The sequence below is a fragment of the Callithrix jacchus genome, chromosome 7 (assembly GCF_049354715.1).
Source record: "Callithrix jacchus isolate 240 chromosome 7, calJac240_pri, whole genome shotgun sequence".
Classification (NCBI taxonomy): Eukaryota; Metazoa; Chordata; class Mammalia; order Primates; family Cebidae; genus Callithrix; species Callithrix jacchus.
Window position 1 is genome coordinate 99,361,884 of NC_133508.1, and position 16,562 is coordinate 99,378,445.

The 16,562-nt window shown below is 45.8% G+C and overlaps 1 protein-coding gene and 1 non-coding gene across 4 annotated transcripts in view; both read right to left on the bottom strand.

Moving 5' to 3' along the window:
* KANK4 (KN motif and ankyrin repeat domains 4) overlaps positions 1-16,562 on the bottom strand; it is a 94,532-nt gene that overhangs the window by 66,585 nt on the left and 11,385 nt on the right. The window lies entirely within an intron of this gene.
* LOC118143410 (U6 spliceosomal RNA) lies at positions 3,867-3,970 on the bottom strand. Its single transcript, XR_004727630.1, has one exon. It is a non-coding gene; the product is annotated as a U6 spliceosomal RNA (small nuclear RNA).

Below are 16,562 nucleotides of genomic sequence, written 5' to 3' on the forward strand. Positions count from 1 at the left end.
GTGAACTCAGTGGGCTACAAGGTCTTTGCTACCCTGAACTGGATCATGGTCCAGAGGGCTTGGAAACCACAACCGGAGAAAACATTTCCTAGGAATTCAGCTCTACTTCCTCCCTACTGGGACACTTCAGTGAAAGCATCTCAAAGGGAGGCACAGACACTCCACAGAGGGGGCACCCCTGCACTCACCCTCTTTGGGCAGCTCCCATCCCAGTGGTATTGTCCCTGGTCAGAATTCAGCAGATGCCTCTGCAGGCATCAGCTGGGCACCACGGCTTGAGTTGCAGGTGCAGACAGTTTAGAGCTTGCATGGGCTGTGGCATCTGCCTTCTGGGTTGGGAGGAAGGTTTTTGTTGGCTCAAATATGCACAGCCTGCACAATCAGGAAAGTCAGTTTAAACCAAACTGAGGCTAAGCTATCCCCAGACACCTGGGTGGAGAAAGCGATGTTTCCAGATTTTTCAGGCAGGCTGTTATTATTTCTCAATGCTCCACCTAGCCCTCTGGCAAGTTCAGTCTGACAAGAAGCGGACATGTGTGATGTGTGTCCAGCAGAGATGGTGACCACCCAGCCTCGGCAGCATGCCAGCCAGAGGAAGGGCGGGCATCATCAGAGATGAACCAAGAGATTCAGGGAGAGGGGAGGGGCACTGGGAACGTCTCTCAACTTCAACTTTCCCTTGAATGAGATGGGATTCCCTCAGTGTACCACCCGATAATACAAAGGAAGGTTATATACTGCTGTGGCCTGGGTTTTATTTTGCTTTAATGTGGGCAAAGTTACTAAGAAAAGGTGTTGCCAAAATTTACATCCAAGGTTTCTATCAATCACCCCACACAGCAGCTCAAACTTGTCACAAAACGGTTGGGCATTTGGAGCATAGCAGAGGCAGATCTTTTCTTTTCTTTCTTTTTTTTTTTTTGAGATGGAGTCTCTCTCTGTCGCCCAGACTGGAGTGCAGTGGCACCATCTTGGCTCACTGCAACCTTCACTTCCTGGGTTCAAGCAATTTTCCTGCCTCAGCTTCCCAAGTAGCTGGGACTACAAATGCGTGCCACCACCTCCAGCTAATTTTTTGTATTTTTAGTAGAGATGGGGTTTGGCCATGTTGCCCAGGCTGGTCTCAGGCAATCCTGGCCAGTCTCCTGAGCTCAGGCAATCCACCCGCCTCAGCCTCCCACAGTGCTGGGATTACAGGAGTGAGCCACCGCCCCTGGCCTTGCTCACATCTTTTCTTATAGTCAGATTATGGGCTCTTTCAAGTCAAAGCTCCTCTTTCATGCTCGTGGGTACACTTTATGGCACCAGTCTAAGGCCCTGCAGGTGGCAAGTGCTCAATCGGTCCACTGATTGTCTACTGTTGTGATGAGAGATATATAAAACGGGGTCTTGTACAACATTTGCATCCATACAGGGGAAACTGAGGCTCAATGACCTGCCCACTCCATACAGCAGGGCCAACGTCAGAGTTTGCTTTTGAGACTCCTAACCCAGTGCTTTCCTTTACAAATCTCATAGACGGGTACTCAGTGTGATATTGGAGGACATGGAATTGATGGTTTCTTTAACAACAATGTGGCCCCAGTTTAAATGTGGAATAATGCAGTTTTTATTGCGGTAAAGTGTGCCAGAGAACGGTTCATACTTCTATTGGTGATCTTTGCTTGCAGCCTCTGGCTACAGGGAAAGCACAATGCGTAACAAAAAAACAGTTGCCAACATCAATTAAGTACTGACTCTGTCCTCGATAAGTCCTTTCCCCATCCTCACTCAGTGCCCAAGACAGCATGATCATGACTCCTCTGTAAGCCAGATAAAGATGCTGCCTCATGGCCCAGCCTGAGTTCAGGGCTGTGTTTAAAGAATCAGCAGTTAAGTAGAAAAAAGTTAGTTGGAAGCAATCCAGACCTTCACTGCAGTCTCTAGAGAAAACACCAAACGGGAAGTGCATTCCTAGCACAAAGCAAGTCTTAAATTTTTTCTTTCCCATCTCTGCTGCTCTGAGGGTCTATTTCCAGCAGAGCAACTGCCCCAGCAGCCGTATGTGCTGCTCCCCGACGTCCTCGTGCAAATTCTCCCACCTGGTTCTTCACTCCCTCACCTCCCTCATTTCTGGCATCTACACATCCCTTCTCTGCCAGCCTCTCTCTGCTCTCTTCATTGGAAATTCCAATATTGGCTTCATTTGTCCACAGCTTTTTCATCTCTGAATGACCTCAATCTGCATAATAATAGAGGGAGAACAGCCAAGAAAGCTCTGCCGAAAGTGTCCTTTGGAGGAAATTGCTTAGAAGGCTACACAAGCACAGACATTTTTTGGTTGGTTTGTTTGTCTTGAGACAGGGTCTCGCTCATATACTCAGGCTGGAGTGCAGTGGCATGCATGATCACAGGTCACTGCAACCTTGATCTCTCAGGCTCAGGCGATCCTTCTGCCTCAGCCTCCTGAGTAGCCGGGACTACAGGTGTGCACCACCACACCTGGCTAATTTTTGAAATGGTGTTTTGGCACGTTGTCCTGGGCTCAAGTGATCTGCTTGCCTTGGCCTCCCAAAGTGTTAGGATTACAGGTCTGAGCCACCACATCCGGTTGCAAGGAAGTTTTTAATACTCATATGTTGATGGTTTTATTCCCTGTTCACTCATTTTACAGATTAGAAAACTGGGTTTTAATAATACTAGTACTAGGCCAGGCCTGGTGGCTCATGCCTGTAATTCCAGCACTTCAGGAGGCCAAGGGGGGTGTGGATCATCTCAGGTCAGGTGTTTGAGACCAGCCCGGCCAACATAGCGAAACCTCATCTCTACTAAAAATACAAAAATTAGCTTGGTGTGGTGATGTGCACCTATAGTCCCAGCTATTTGCAAGGCTGAGGTAGCTGAATCATTTGAACCCAGGAGGTGGAGGTTGCGGTGAGTTGAGATCCCACCATTGCACTCTAGCCTAGGTGACAGAGTGAGGCTCTGCCTCAAAAAAAAAATACTAGTACTAGTGAATACTTATACTATTATAATAATAATTATTATTAGCTAGATACTGTCCTATATTGTACAAATGCTAACTTCTTTAATTTCACAATGACCATATTAGGTAGGCGCTATTATATCCTTTTCAAAGATCACAGGCTCAGGGGCACAAATCTAGTAAGTGGCAGGTTTGGAATTTAAATTGAAGTTTGTCTGACTCCAGAGACTGAGCTCTTAACAGTGTTCTTTGCCTTTTGGGTCCTATTTCTGTAGCCATCTATGAAGCAAGTAGGCTTTGGAAGTCTAAATAGAAAGAGAAGGAACCAGAGAGGAGGATTTAGCAAAGGAATTAAATTAACATTAAAGTCCAACACCAGCCATGCTATTAAACATCAGGTGATTATTAAAATATAAACATGGTTGGGGAATGCACTAGGTCGCTAAATAAGACAAATTTTTTTGTGAAGGAATAAGTAAAAAATTCAGTGACTTTCTAATTCACTGCAAATTATTTAATCAATAAAACACAATTACTTTTAAAATAATCTTTGAAAGTTCCAAGTAGTCTTGAGGTGTTTAATTGCTATTTAACCAGATAGCAGCAGTTGAGCTACACAGATATCCATTTCATATAAAATGCTCTTTGCAGATGGAACACTCTGTCAAATTTTCCATTAGAAAGACATATTTTCAGGGCAGATACAAGGGTTTTAGGTTACAAATTAATTTCGTTTCCCTGTTGTTCTCTAGGCAGGCAGGGGGAGGCTGGAATGGCTGATGCAGGCATCCACAGCTCCTGCCTTGTTAACTCGGGAGTGCAATGAAACTCCCTGTCAATAGTAAGCAATGGATACAAAATCAGAATCACTGGGGTAGGAACCTATGGGTTTTTTTCTTTTTTAAATACAAAATGTTTCATGAATTTTTGTGTCATTCCTTGTGCAGAGGCCATGCTGATTGTCTCCGTATCGCTCTAATTCTGGTATTTTTGCTGCTGAAGTGATCACAGTAATCCAAGTTCTAATCAGCCAGCCCTTCAGGTAATTTTTATGCATATGATAGTTTGAGAAGCACTGTTCTAGCCTACTTTTAAAAACATTTGGTGAGGCCAGGCGCGGTGGCTCATGCCTGTAATCGGAGCACTTTGGGAGGCAGAGGTGGGTGGATCACCTGAGGTTGGGAGTTCGAGACCAGCCTGACCAAACATGGATACATCTCGTCTCTACTAAAAGTACAAAAATTAGCTGGGCATGGTGGCACATGCCTGTTATCCCAGCTACTCGAGAGGCTGAGGCAGGAGAATTGATTGAATCTGGGAGGCAGAGGTTATGGTGAGCCTAGATCGTGCCATTGCACTCCAGCCTGGGCAACAAGAGTGAAACTCTGTCACAAAAAAATAAAATAAAACATTTGGTAAACTGTAGCTCAGTGTTTCTCAAACCGTAGTATGCCTATAAACCTGAAGATCTTGTTAACATGCAGATGCTGATTCAGTAGGTCTGGAGTGGGGCCTGATAGCTGGCATTTCCAACAAGCATCTCAAGAGATGCTGATCTGCTGGTCCCAGCACCAATTAGCAAGGTCAGGGTATTTGAAGGAATGTGAAGGAGCTCAACAGACCTAATCATGATTCCTAGCACCAGCAGTTGAAACTGTGTGACCTTGCCTAAGTCATTCTATCCCTTGAAGTCCTCTTCCTCAGCTATAAAAGGGTAAAAAGTGGCCAGTGCAGTGGCTCACACCTGTAATCTCAGCACTTTGGGAGGCAGAGGTGGGCGGATCAAGAGGTGGGCGGATCACCTGAGGTCAGGAGTTCGAGACCAGCCTGACCAACATGGAGAAATCCCGTCTCTACAAAAAATACAAAATTAGCTCCAGGCATGATGGCACATGCCTGTAGTCCCAGCTACTTGGGGGGCTGAGGCAGGAGAATTACTTGAACCTGGGAGGCAGAGGTTGTGGTGAGCCAAGATGCACCACTGCACTCACTCCAGCCTGGGCAACAACAGCAAAATTTTGTCTCAAAAAAAAGGGTACAAAGTATCAGTAACACTCTCCACTTAATAAGGCTGTTCTGATGGCTATATACCTATACTTAACACAGTGCTTGGCAAGTAGAAAACACCCAGATATAAGCTGTGGTTGCTGTTGTTTTTGAGGGAAGGAAGATACTAGTAACTGCCCAGTAATGGTCAGTTGTTTTATTTATTGAGAGTAGTTGTGCGGTATATTAGGCACGGTGCCAAGTGTTAACTATTATTTACTCTTTCCAAAGACTCTATGTCTCAATGTATTATTTTTTCTGTTTAACAGATTAGGAAGCCTTAGCTCAGAGAGGTTTAGTAACTTGGTCATAGTCACAAAGACAGTAAAAGTTGGCCGGGTGCAGTGGCTCACGCCTGTAATCCCAGCACTTTGGGAGGCTGGGGCAGGTGGATCATGAGGTCAAGAGATCAAGACCATCCTGGCCAACATGGTGAAACCCCGTCTCTACTAAAAAATACAAAAATTAGCTGGACATGGTGGCACATGCCTGTAGTCCTGGCTACTTGGGAGGCTGAGGCAGGAGAATTGCTGAACCCAGGAGGAGGAGGTTGCGGTGAGCCGAGATCGTGCCATTGCACTCCAGCCTGGCGCCTGGCGACAAAACAAGACTCTGTCTCAAAAAAAAAAGATAGTAAAAGGCAGAGCTAGGGTTGAATTTAGGTATTCCTGCCCAAGCTTTTTTTTTTTCTCCCGGAGCTTTTTTTTTTTAAACACGGGGTCTTGCTCTGTTGCCCAGGCCAGAGTGCTGGATTACAGTGGTTAAAATCACAGCTCACTCTAGGCTTGACCTCCGAAGTTCAAGTGATCCTCCTGCCTCAGCCTCCAGAGGAACTGGGACCACAGGTGCATGCCACCGTGCCCGGCTTACTTTTTAAATTTTTTATAAAGACAGGCTCTCATTATGTTCCCCAGTTTGGTCACAAACTCCTGGCTCAAGTGATCTTCCCACCACAGCCCCCCAAAGTGTTGAGATTACAGGCATAAGCCACATACCTGGACAACTGCCTAATGTCTTCATGGCCCAGACTGAAGCCTGGTTCTGTCCATGCTCTCCTGAGTCTAGGAAAGATGGTAAGCTGGCACCTGATGACCCCACAACATGGCACAGTACAGAACCAGGGAATGCAGAGGCAGAGAATGGGCAGTGGCAGACAGAGGCCTCAAGGAAGGACTGCCAAGGAACAGAGAAAAATCAGGCCCAAGAGAAGGAGAGGACCAGGTTTCAAAAGGATTTAGACACCCAGCAAGCCATCAGGAATGAGCCTAAAATGATGAGGGCTGTGCCTTCTTTACTTCTGTTTCCCCAGAGCTTAGTACCATGCTGACCATAGTGCTGCCTCATGAAGATAAGCAGTTGAATTAATGAATTATTTAAATAATGGATTAATTCATATTTTGAGGGTAGCAACTGATTTGAAATTGGTAGGCAGGATGTCTTGGAGTGGGAAAGTGATGTTCACCTCTGGACTTTTCTTTTTTAAAAGGGTGAGCCGTTCAAAATCAAAGAACAACTGGAATATTTCCCTTGGAGTGCTGCCAGTGCACACAATGCCTCCTTTTCTTCCCAGGTCAGAAGGCGTTTTGGGCCCAGCCCTTTGGCATGTGTGTGCAGCCGGCAGCCTGTCCGACATACTTACCCACTTGTGCTCTGGAACACAAAGGCCTCCCGCCTGCCAAGCCCAACACAAATGCCTCCTTCACCACAGTCCTCTGGTGTGTGTGGGTTCAGCTGCTGCTGCTGCTGAAAGTCCCCCTCCAGGGCCAAAGTGAGGTGAGGCTCCAGTGGCTCCAGTCTCTCCACTACTGCCCAGAGAAAGAGACCACAGTACTTTCTCAACCACTGAGTCCCCTTCACTGGCCACAGGGCATGAAGTTCAACAGCCCAGCAACTTGAGGAAGAAGAAAAGGGACCCTTTTCTGTTCAAAGACCAGCCTCACAGATTGTGTGCAGTCATCCATTTATTAGAAATTCTTCTTCAGGCACTGGGCTGGGTTCTGTGGACTCATCAATGAATAAGACAGGCTTCTTTTCTTTAAGGAACTCACAGTCCAAAATGGGATTCAGAGACCCAAACAAGGACCTATGTGGTGTTAAGAGACGTGTGGCTGGAGCATCTCAGGATCAGAAAAGCATCACAGATGTGGCATCTTTTAGCTGGGCATTGACGGATGAGTAAAAGTTCAGCAGGCAAATGGGAGAAGCAGCTCTCTAGCTAGAGATGAAAACATGTATGGTGGGCTTGAAGAATGACCGGCAATCCTGGCCTAGAGTTCAGGGTCAGGAAAGAGGATGGGGGAAGGCAGGGGCTGGAAGTCAGCTCATTTGCTTTTCTAGAGTAGGAAACGTCAAAGGTTCTTAAGCAGGGAGGAACAAGATGAAAGCTGGGTTTTGGATACAACTCTGACTGCAACAAGGGGGGTGTGTCCCCAGATACTGGCCTATTAGTAGACATTCAATAAATATTTACGGAATGAACAACTGATTTCAGGAGGGAAATAGTAAGTCTGGCAAGGAGTCTGGCCAGACTTAATGCCTTTCCCTAAATGCTCCTTAGTTATTTTTTTCTTGTAAGAGAATAGAAGCTTTTCTTTTCCTGTATTGAACCATTACAAATGTATCTAACCTGAAATTGCAGGCATAATTACACAATGTCTTATATGGTTGGGAGTTTCATGAGTGTTGGCTTTGTCTTCCTGACTGATTTTCAACTCCATGACAGCTGGGGGAATGCCTTTTGAGCTCTCTCTGCATTTCCCAACAGCATCTAGCATGTGTGGGGAACACAGTAGGATCCAGGTAAGCAAAACATGAAACAGACTCAAGGAGCACAGGAGCTGTACAGGCTCTTGCAATTACCGGGTTCAACTCTCTCATTTTACACCACTGATCACATGGTGAAATGATAACATTTTGGATATATTGGGTTAAATAAAATATATTAAAATTAATTTTGCTTGTTTTCTTTTTATTTTCTTTAATGTACTCCTAGAAAACTTAAAATGTGTCTGAAACATTTTTTCTTTTTTCTTTTTTTTGAGACAGGCTCTCAGTTTGTCACCTGGGCTGGAGTGTAGTGGTGTGATCTCAGCTCACTGCAACCTCTGCCTCCTGGGTTCAAGCAATTCTCCAACCTCAGCCTCCTAAGTATCTGGGACTACAGGCACATACCACCATGCCTGGCTAATTTTTGTGTTTTTTGGTAGCGACAGGGTTTCATCATGTTGACCAGGATGGTCTTGATCTCCTGACCTCAAGTGGTCTGCCCACCTTGGCCTCCCAAAGTGCTGGGATTAAAGGCATGAGCCACTATACCTGGACCTTTAAATTCTATTTCTACTGGCAAGAGCTGGTCAATAACACAACTATTGTACCAAATTTGGGCTAAATAAATGTTTTAGGCCCATTTAACCAAAGGAATTGATCTGAATGGCAACAGAACCGATAAGTTTCGATTTGTTGGACATGGGAATGGAGCGCTGGGGAGTTGTGACCTGAATTAAGAAAGAAGTCCTCACTGGGGTACCAGAAGCAGATTTTTATGATGTGCCACTGATTGGGACAAGAAAAGGGCCAAATATCCAAAATGAGAACAAATGTCAAAAAAGCCCACAAGCCTTCCAGTGATGACAAGGATAACCCTGGACCCACTTCCAATCCAGGATCCTCCCCTTCAATGTTCTAGCTCTGCACTGAGCCTGAACTTCCCCAGCTCCTGTCTGCCCCCTCCACTGACCTCAGGTTACCTCCAAAACCTCCCTCCCCGACCCCTGTCCTCTTCACTTGCTCGCACTGGTCTCTCCAGGACACTAACCCCAACAACCTCATGCATTCCAAAAAGCCTTTCCCAACCAGCCAGCACTAGGGCCAAATACCCACCCCCTTGCCAACAGAAGATTCCTGCCAACAATTAGGAAAGGAGGCAGGCCGGGCACGGTGGCTCATGTCTTTAATTCCATCACTTTAGGAGTCTGAGGCAGGCAGATCACCTGAGGTTGGGAACTCGAGATCAGCATGACCAACATGGAGAAACCCCATCTCTACTAAAAATACAAAATTAGCCAGGCGTGGTGGCAGATGGCTGTAATCCCAGCTACTTGGGAGGCTGAGGCAGGAGAATGGCTTGAACCTGGGAGGCAGAGGTTGCAGTGAGCTGAGATCACGCCACTGCACTCCAGCCTGGGCAACAAGAGTGAAACTCCATCTGGAAAAAGAAAAAGAAAAGAAAAGAGGCAATATGATAGAGTGCATCCAGCAAGGCTTGCGAGCCAGGAAATCCAGATCCGAACTCAGATTTGTCCAATTTCTGCTGTGTGAGTTTAAGGTATATTACAACTTCTCTGGGCCTCAGCTGCTTATCTGCTACCTACTAATACTGTCCTAAGTCTATAGACTTGCCAGAGGGTTCAATGAGCTAATGGGAGTACAAGGGCTTTGCTAAAGGAAAAGTGATACCCAAATGAAAGGGAACATTGTAATCCAGAGAGGGAAGCAGAAGAGATGTGAAAAGGAAAAGGAGAGTGCAGGAGTGCCACTTGCAAAGACAAGGTGTGAATCCCTTCAATTGTGCTAAGAGGGGCTGACCTTTCCTGCAGCAGGAGGGCACTCCCCCTCCCCAAGAGCCAGCAAAGGCCTCTGAGAGAACACCACACACCTGGCTTCAGGAATTCTCCCGCAGCTGAATAAATAAAAGTGATTTCAGGGAAAATGTCCTAAACAAAATCTGAATGCAGCTGTTAATAAACTGCTTGAGAATTTTTTTTTTGTTTTTTGAGTCTCCCTCTGTCACCCAGGCTGGAGTATAGTGGTGTGATTTCGGCTCACTGTAACCTCTGCCTCCCAGGTTCAAGTGATTCTCCTGCCTTAGCCTCCAGAGAAGCTGGGCCTACAGGTGCCCACCACCCTGCCCAACTAATTTTCATATTTTTAAGTAGAGACAGGGTTTCGCCATCTTGGCCATGGTTGACCAGGCTGGTCTCAAATTCCTGACCTCAGGTGATCCGCCCGCCTCGGCCTCCCAAATTGCTGAAATTACAGGTGTGAGCCACAGTGCCCGGCCCTGCTAGAGATTTTAATGTTACATAGCACTGAAAGGAGGATTTTAAGCTCCACTGTGAAAGTTCTAACTCATCCAAGATTGGCTGGCCCTCTGAACCATCCTGCAACATGGTGAAGAAAGGAAAATGGGGAATCTAAAGAATGGAAGATGTCAAGTTGGGGTTGCTTCCTCTTAGCGCTTCAGTGGGCTCTGATAACCCAGTACCCAAAGAGCTGCTTTGAGCACATTCACATTTTATTTAGTCCTCAGTAGAACCTTTGAAGGAAGGAATTATTATCTCCATTTAACGGAATTGGCAACTGAGGTTTGGACAGGCCCAGTGGAGATTCAGGACTAGCTCTTTCTATATAGTAGTGTTTCCTATCACAGACTCACTCCTTTTTTTTTTTTTTTTTTTTTTTTTTTTGAGACAGAGTTTCGCTCTTGTTACCCAGGCTGGAGTGCAATGGCGCGATCTCGGCTCACTGCAACCTCCGCCTCCTGAGTTCAGGCAATTCTCCTGCCTCAGCCTCCTGAGCAGCTGGGATTACAGGCACGTGCCACCATGCCCGGCTAATTTTTTGTATTTTTAGTAGAGACGGGGTTTCACCGTGTTGACCAGGATGGTCTCGATCTCTTGACCTCGTGATCCACCCGCCTCGGCCTCCCAAAGTGCTGGGATTACAGGCTTGAGCCACCGCGCCCGGCCTCCTTTTTTTAAGACAAGACCCTGTTCTACCACCCAGGCTGGAGTGCAGTGGTGCCATCATGTCTCGCCGTGGCCTTGGACTCCTGGCCTCAAGTAATCCTCCTGCCTCAGCCTCCTGAGTAGCTGGGACTGCAGGCATGTGCCATCAGGCCTGGCTAATTTTTATGTTTATGTTTTGTAGAGACAGGGGTCTCACTACATTTCCCAGGCCAGTTCAAACTGCTGGCCTCAAGCGATCCTCCTGCCTCAGCCTCTGAAAGCAGTGGGATTACAGGCATGAGTCACTGCACCCAGACCACAGATTTTCTTTACTCAGACCCAGAAACAATATAATGACTTGCAATATGTTCAAGATGAAGTATGAGAAAAAAACAGCAGGACAGTAGGTAAGCCCCATTTTTATTTAAAAAACTTTCTATCCAAATATATCTGGATATGTATCTAGGTCTATATAAGAATATGTATATATCATATATATATATAGTGCCAAACTAGGTCAATTTCCTCCAAATTGGTTCATATGCCCTAACCACCAATTCTTGACAGTTTAAAGTTTTTGCCTTTATCTGCTTCTATACTGTTTTATTATTATTATTATTATTATTTGAGTTGGAGTCTCGCCCTGGGCTGCTGCAACCTCTGCCTCCTGAGTTCAAGCGATTCTCCTGCCTCAGCTTCCTGAGTAGCTGGGATTACAGGTGCCTGCCACCACGCCCAGCTAATTTTTTTTTTTTTTGGGGGGGGAAGAAGACAGGAAGGGAGGGAAGAAGGACGGTAGGGAGGAAGGAAGGGATGAAAGAAGGAAGGAAGGGAGGAAGCGGGGAGGGAGGGAGGGAGGGAGGGAAGGGAAGGAAGGAAATCAAGCAATGAGAGAGACATTGCCGACCTAGAGGTTTACAAGTTGATTTCTTTTTTTTTTTTTGAGAGAAGGAAAGAAAAAAAAAATAAGTAAAGGAGAGGAAGAAAGAGGAAGAGAAAGAGGGAGAGTAAATGGAAATATTGCTTTATTTTGAAAAAAATTGGGTATTAATAATGGCCAATCAATGTTTCATTTCAACTAATGGGTAGGTGTGATGTGGTATTGACAAGAATGTATATTTTGTGTATTTGAAGTGGAGAGCTCTATAAATATTTATTAAGTTTACCTGTTCCGGATCTGAGTTCCAGTCCTTGATATCCTTATTAATTTTCTGTCTCATTGAATCTAAGTCTCGTATCTGGGTGTTAGGATCGTTAGCTCTTGTTGTTGCATTGATCCTTTTACCACTGTATCTTTGTTGCTTTAAAATCTATGTTATCCGATACGAGAATTGCAACTCCTGCTTTTCATTTATTTATTTATTTATTTATTTTTGCTCTCCATTTGGTTGGTAAATCTTTCTCCGTCCCTTTGTTTTGAGTCTTTGTGTATCCTTGCCTGTGAAACAGGTCTGGATGTAACATGCCATTGGGTTTTGGCTGTGTCTTTTGATTGGGGGATTTAGTCAATTTATATTTAGGGTTACTGCCATTTGATGTTGACCGGCTGTTTTATCCATTCGTTGGTGTAAATTCTTCTTTATGTTGGTGCTCTTTACTTTTTGGTGTATTTTTAGAAAGGCTAATACTGGTTGTTTCTTTCTGTGTGTAATGCTTCTTTCAGAAGCTCTTGTAAAGCAGGCCTGGTGGTAATAAAATCTCCGAGTTCTTGCTTGTTCATAAAAGATTTTATTTTTCCTTCAGTTGTGAAGCTTAGTTTGGCTGGATATGAAATTCTGGGCTGAAGGTTCTGTTCTTTGAGGATGTTGAATATTGGCCCCCACTCTCTTCTGGCTTGTAGAGTTTCTGCTGAGAGATCTGCTGTAAGTCTGATAGGCTTGCCTTTGTGGGTAACCTGACCTCTCTCTCTGGCTGCCCTTAGTATTTTCTCCTTCGTTTCAACCCTGGTGAATCTAACGATTATGTGCCTTGGGGTTGCTCTTCTTGAGGAATATCTTTGTGGTGTTCTCTGTATTACCTGGGGTTGAATGTTGACCTGCTTTGCTAGTTTAGGAAAATTTTCCTGAATAATATCCTGAAGGGTATTTTCCAGCTTGGATTCATTCTCTCTGTCACATTCAGGTACACCTATCAAACGTAAATTTGGTCTTTTCACATAGTCCCACATTTCTTGGAGACTTTGCTCATTCCTTTTTATCCTTTTTTCTCTAATCTTTTCTTCACGTTTTATTTCATTAAGTTGGACTTTGACCTCTGATATCCCTTCTTCTGCTTGAACAATTCGAGTGTTTAAACCTGTGCATACTTCTCGGAGTTCCTGTATTGTATTCTTCAGTTCCATTATTTCACTCATACTCCTCTCTAAGTTGTCTATTCTTAATAGGATTTCATCAAACTTTTTTTCAAAGTTCCTAGTTTCTTTACGTTGGGCTACAACATGTTCTTTTAACTCACCGAAGTTTGTTATTATCCATTCCTTGAAGAGTGATTCTGTCATCAGGATGCGCTCATTCTCCATCAAGCCTTGTTCCATTGTTGATGTAGAACTGTGATCATCTTTAGAGGGAGAGGCGTTCTGACTTTGAGTATTCTCAGCTTTTTTACGCTGGTTTCTTCCCGTCATTGTAAATTTATCCTCCTGTCGTCTTTGAAATTACCAACTTTCAGATTAGGTCTCTTGAGTGGACGTCCAGGTTGTTAGTTCCCAGGGCCAGAACAGCGGCGTTAAAACTGATGGTGCTTTTCTGCCCAGGATTCTCCTGTCTGGCTTCCTTCTTGTGTCCGTAGTAGGTGACTCTGCCTTCCCGGGGCTCCAAACCTCGGTCAGAAGGGGAACCGGTCCCGTTTACTCTGCGCTGAGCACTGCCGCACCTAGGTGCCGTCACAGCCGCTGCGCCGGGCTCTGGTGTCCTGCTGGGGACCCGTGCGGGTCCTCCGAACCTGTTTACTCTGCTCCGAGAGCTGCCGCGCCGAGGTGCCAGAGGAACCGCTGTGCCGGCCACAAGAGTCGCGCTGGCCACCCATGTGTTTCCTCCACTGGGGGATCTTCTGCTCCATGAGCGACCAGAATTTGTCTGAAAGTGTGGCGTCCTCTAGTTCTCCACGCCTTCCCTGAGAGCTGCAATCCCGGGATGTTAGCGATCGGCCATCTTGGATCGTTCCAATTTTGTATTCTTAGTAGAGACGGGGTTTCATTATGGTGGCCAGGCTGGTCTCGAACTCCTGACCTCATGATCCAACCACTTCAGCCTTCCCATTGTGCCTGGCCTATTTTTTTTTTTTTTTAAGACAGAGTCTCTATCCCTGTTGCCCAGGCAGAGGTGCCGTGGCATGATCACAGCTCATTGCTTCTATATATTTTTAATATTTGCTGTTAACTGGTATGATATTTATAATAGTTTTTTAATTAAAAAAATTCCTAATAGTGTTCACCGAGTCTTTAGAATTGTAAAGGGCACCCCTCCAACATACACATTGTTTGGAGAAATAATTATAATATAATATAACATAAATTTATATTCCCTCCTTTTCCAAATTATTCCTCAAAGTTTTCTTTTTATTAGTTTCTGTAGCAATTAAACACACAAACACACACACATTTCACCTTGTCCTTTTTTTAAGTTTAAAGGGTTAATAAAGTAAGGTAGTAAACATCTTACAATGCAATAAATATTTGCAAAGTGTGGGTGTTTTGGCGTCATCCCCAGTAAAGATGCTAGACACTATAGCTGAGAGAAAAAGAGCCCACTTGTCATTTCCATCTTTCCAGATGTCCTGGCCCCACCCTTACTTCCTCCAGCTTCCTTCCCAGGCCAACAGGCAGGAAGCCTCCCATTTGCCGCACCTAACTGCTTCTCAACCTGCAATCAAAATTTTCCTGAGGAGCCGTGCAGTGGCTCACGCCTATAATCCCAGAACTTTGGGAGGCTGAGACGGGTAGATTGCCTGAGGTCAGGAGTTTGAGGCAAGCCCGGCCAACATGGTGAAACTCTGTCCTACTAAAATACAAAAATTAGCCAGACATGGTGGTGCATACCTGCAATCCCAGCTACTTGGGAGGCTGAATTGCTTGAACCTGGAGGTTGCAATGGGCTGAGATTGCACCACTACACTCCAGCCTGGATGACAGAAAGAGACTCAGACTCAAAACAAAATCCTGAGAAGTAGTTAAAATTCATTTCCTAATCTGATAAAGGGATTATAATAGTTTTAAATTTCTTTTCTTTTCCCCTGTAATGCATTAACATTCTGAGAACATTATAATAACTCCACAGTAAGCTTATGGCAGAGATTTCAGACAAGCCAATTGGCGATGGGACCTCAGCCATCACCTGAAGTCTACTGCTCACCTTCCACCCAGGTGTGGCAATGGCGGGAGTGACTCAAGGCTAGTGTTGCCAGACCTGCTTTTTTTTTTTCCAAAAGAAGCTAGATATGTGGATTTATGTAAAATCTGATTTTTAAATGTTGACTGAATTTTCTTTTTAAAAAATGCTATACAGGTCAAACAAAACCCAAATGTAAGCCCAATGCCACCCATGTGCCTGCCAGCTAGGCCCTGAAGGCTGTCTCAGCATACCTCTCTAGGCTCATCTCAATTCCTCTGCCCCTCACAAATGCCACTCGCACCTCACCCTTGCTTTAATACCCTGCACCTTCGCACACATGTACCTACCCTGTGGGATGCCCTTTTTTGTCTTCGCTATCAGATTGGCAGGTGGCAGGTTGCAGCTGGGCCTCTGGGCCCTGGGAACCAGCATTCACCTCTGCCTGCCCTTTGCTCCTGGTCTCTAGCGCCCTAGGGAAAAGTGTTTGCTGTATGATTCAGGCTCTGCTTTGGAAAGCTAACTACAGTAATGATGGATGACAGTGGGGACGCGCCTTCCCCAGAAGCTAACTGGAAAGCCAGCTGGAGAGGCTCACATAGGCGTCTGCATGCAGAGGGGCCTGACTTCACTCCCATTGCTCAGGGCAGCTGCCTGGCCAGAAAATGTGTCTTCTGCAGTCAGGACAAAGGCAGGGGCGGGAGGATCCTCTACAGAGCCCTGAAATGAGGCTGTGCTGGCTGCTAGAAAGCTCCTGAGCAGCTGGACCCCCGCACCTCCTCACTCACTGGCCAGGAGGCTGGGCCAGGTACTCATGCTCTCGGTTTCTCTCCTAGTCCAGGCTGGAGAGAACTATCCTGGTCTCAGGAGGAATCATAGAGGATCTAGCCAGGCTGATGTTCTCTCTCTCTCTCTCACTTTTTTTTTTGAGACAGAGTCTCATTTTGTCACCAGGCTGGAGTGCAGTGGCACGATCTTTGCTCCCTTCAGTCTCTGCCTCCTGGGTTCAAGTGATTCTCCTGACTCAGCCTCCCTCGTAGCTGGGATTACAGGCGCCCGCCATCATTCAAGGCTTATTTTTGTATTTTTAGTAGAGACGGGGTTTTACCATGTAGGCCAGGATGGTCTCGATCTCTTGACCTGATGATCCATGCGCCTTGGCCTCCCAAAGTGCTGGGATTACAGGCGTGAGCCACCACCCCTAGCCAACTGGGCTGACATTCTAAAAAGCCCAGCTGCCCTCTCAAAGGAACAGTTTCCAGCACCCACCAATACCCCCAAGATCAGAGGGTTAAGGAAAACTCTGGTTTCCTCCTACCACCATCACCAAAGTCAAGCCAGGGAGGGAACACCGAGGGCCCCTCTTCCCAGGGAACAGCACCTCAGAGAACTTGCCTAGAAGGCAGCGATCTGGGAAAAAGGTCACAGGGCCTAGCACTTCCCAGAGCAAGGCTCTGCCCAAGTCCCTTCCCACTCAGACTTGGAATCTAAGCAGCTGGG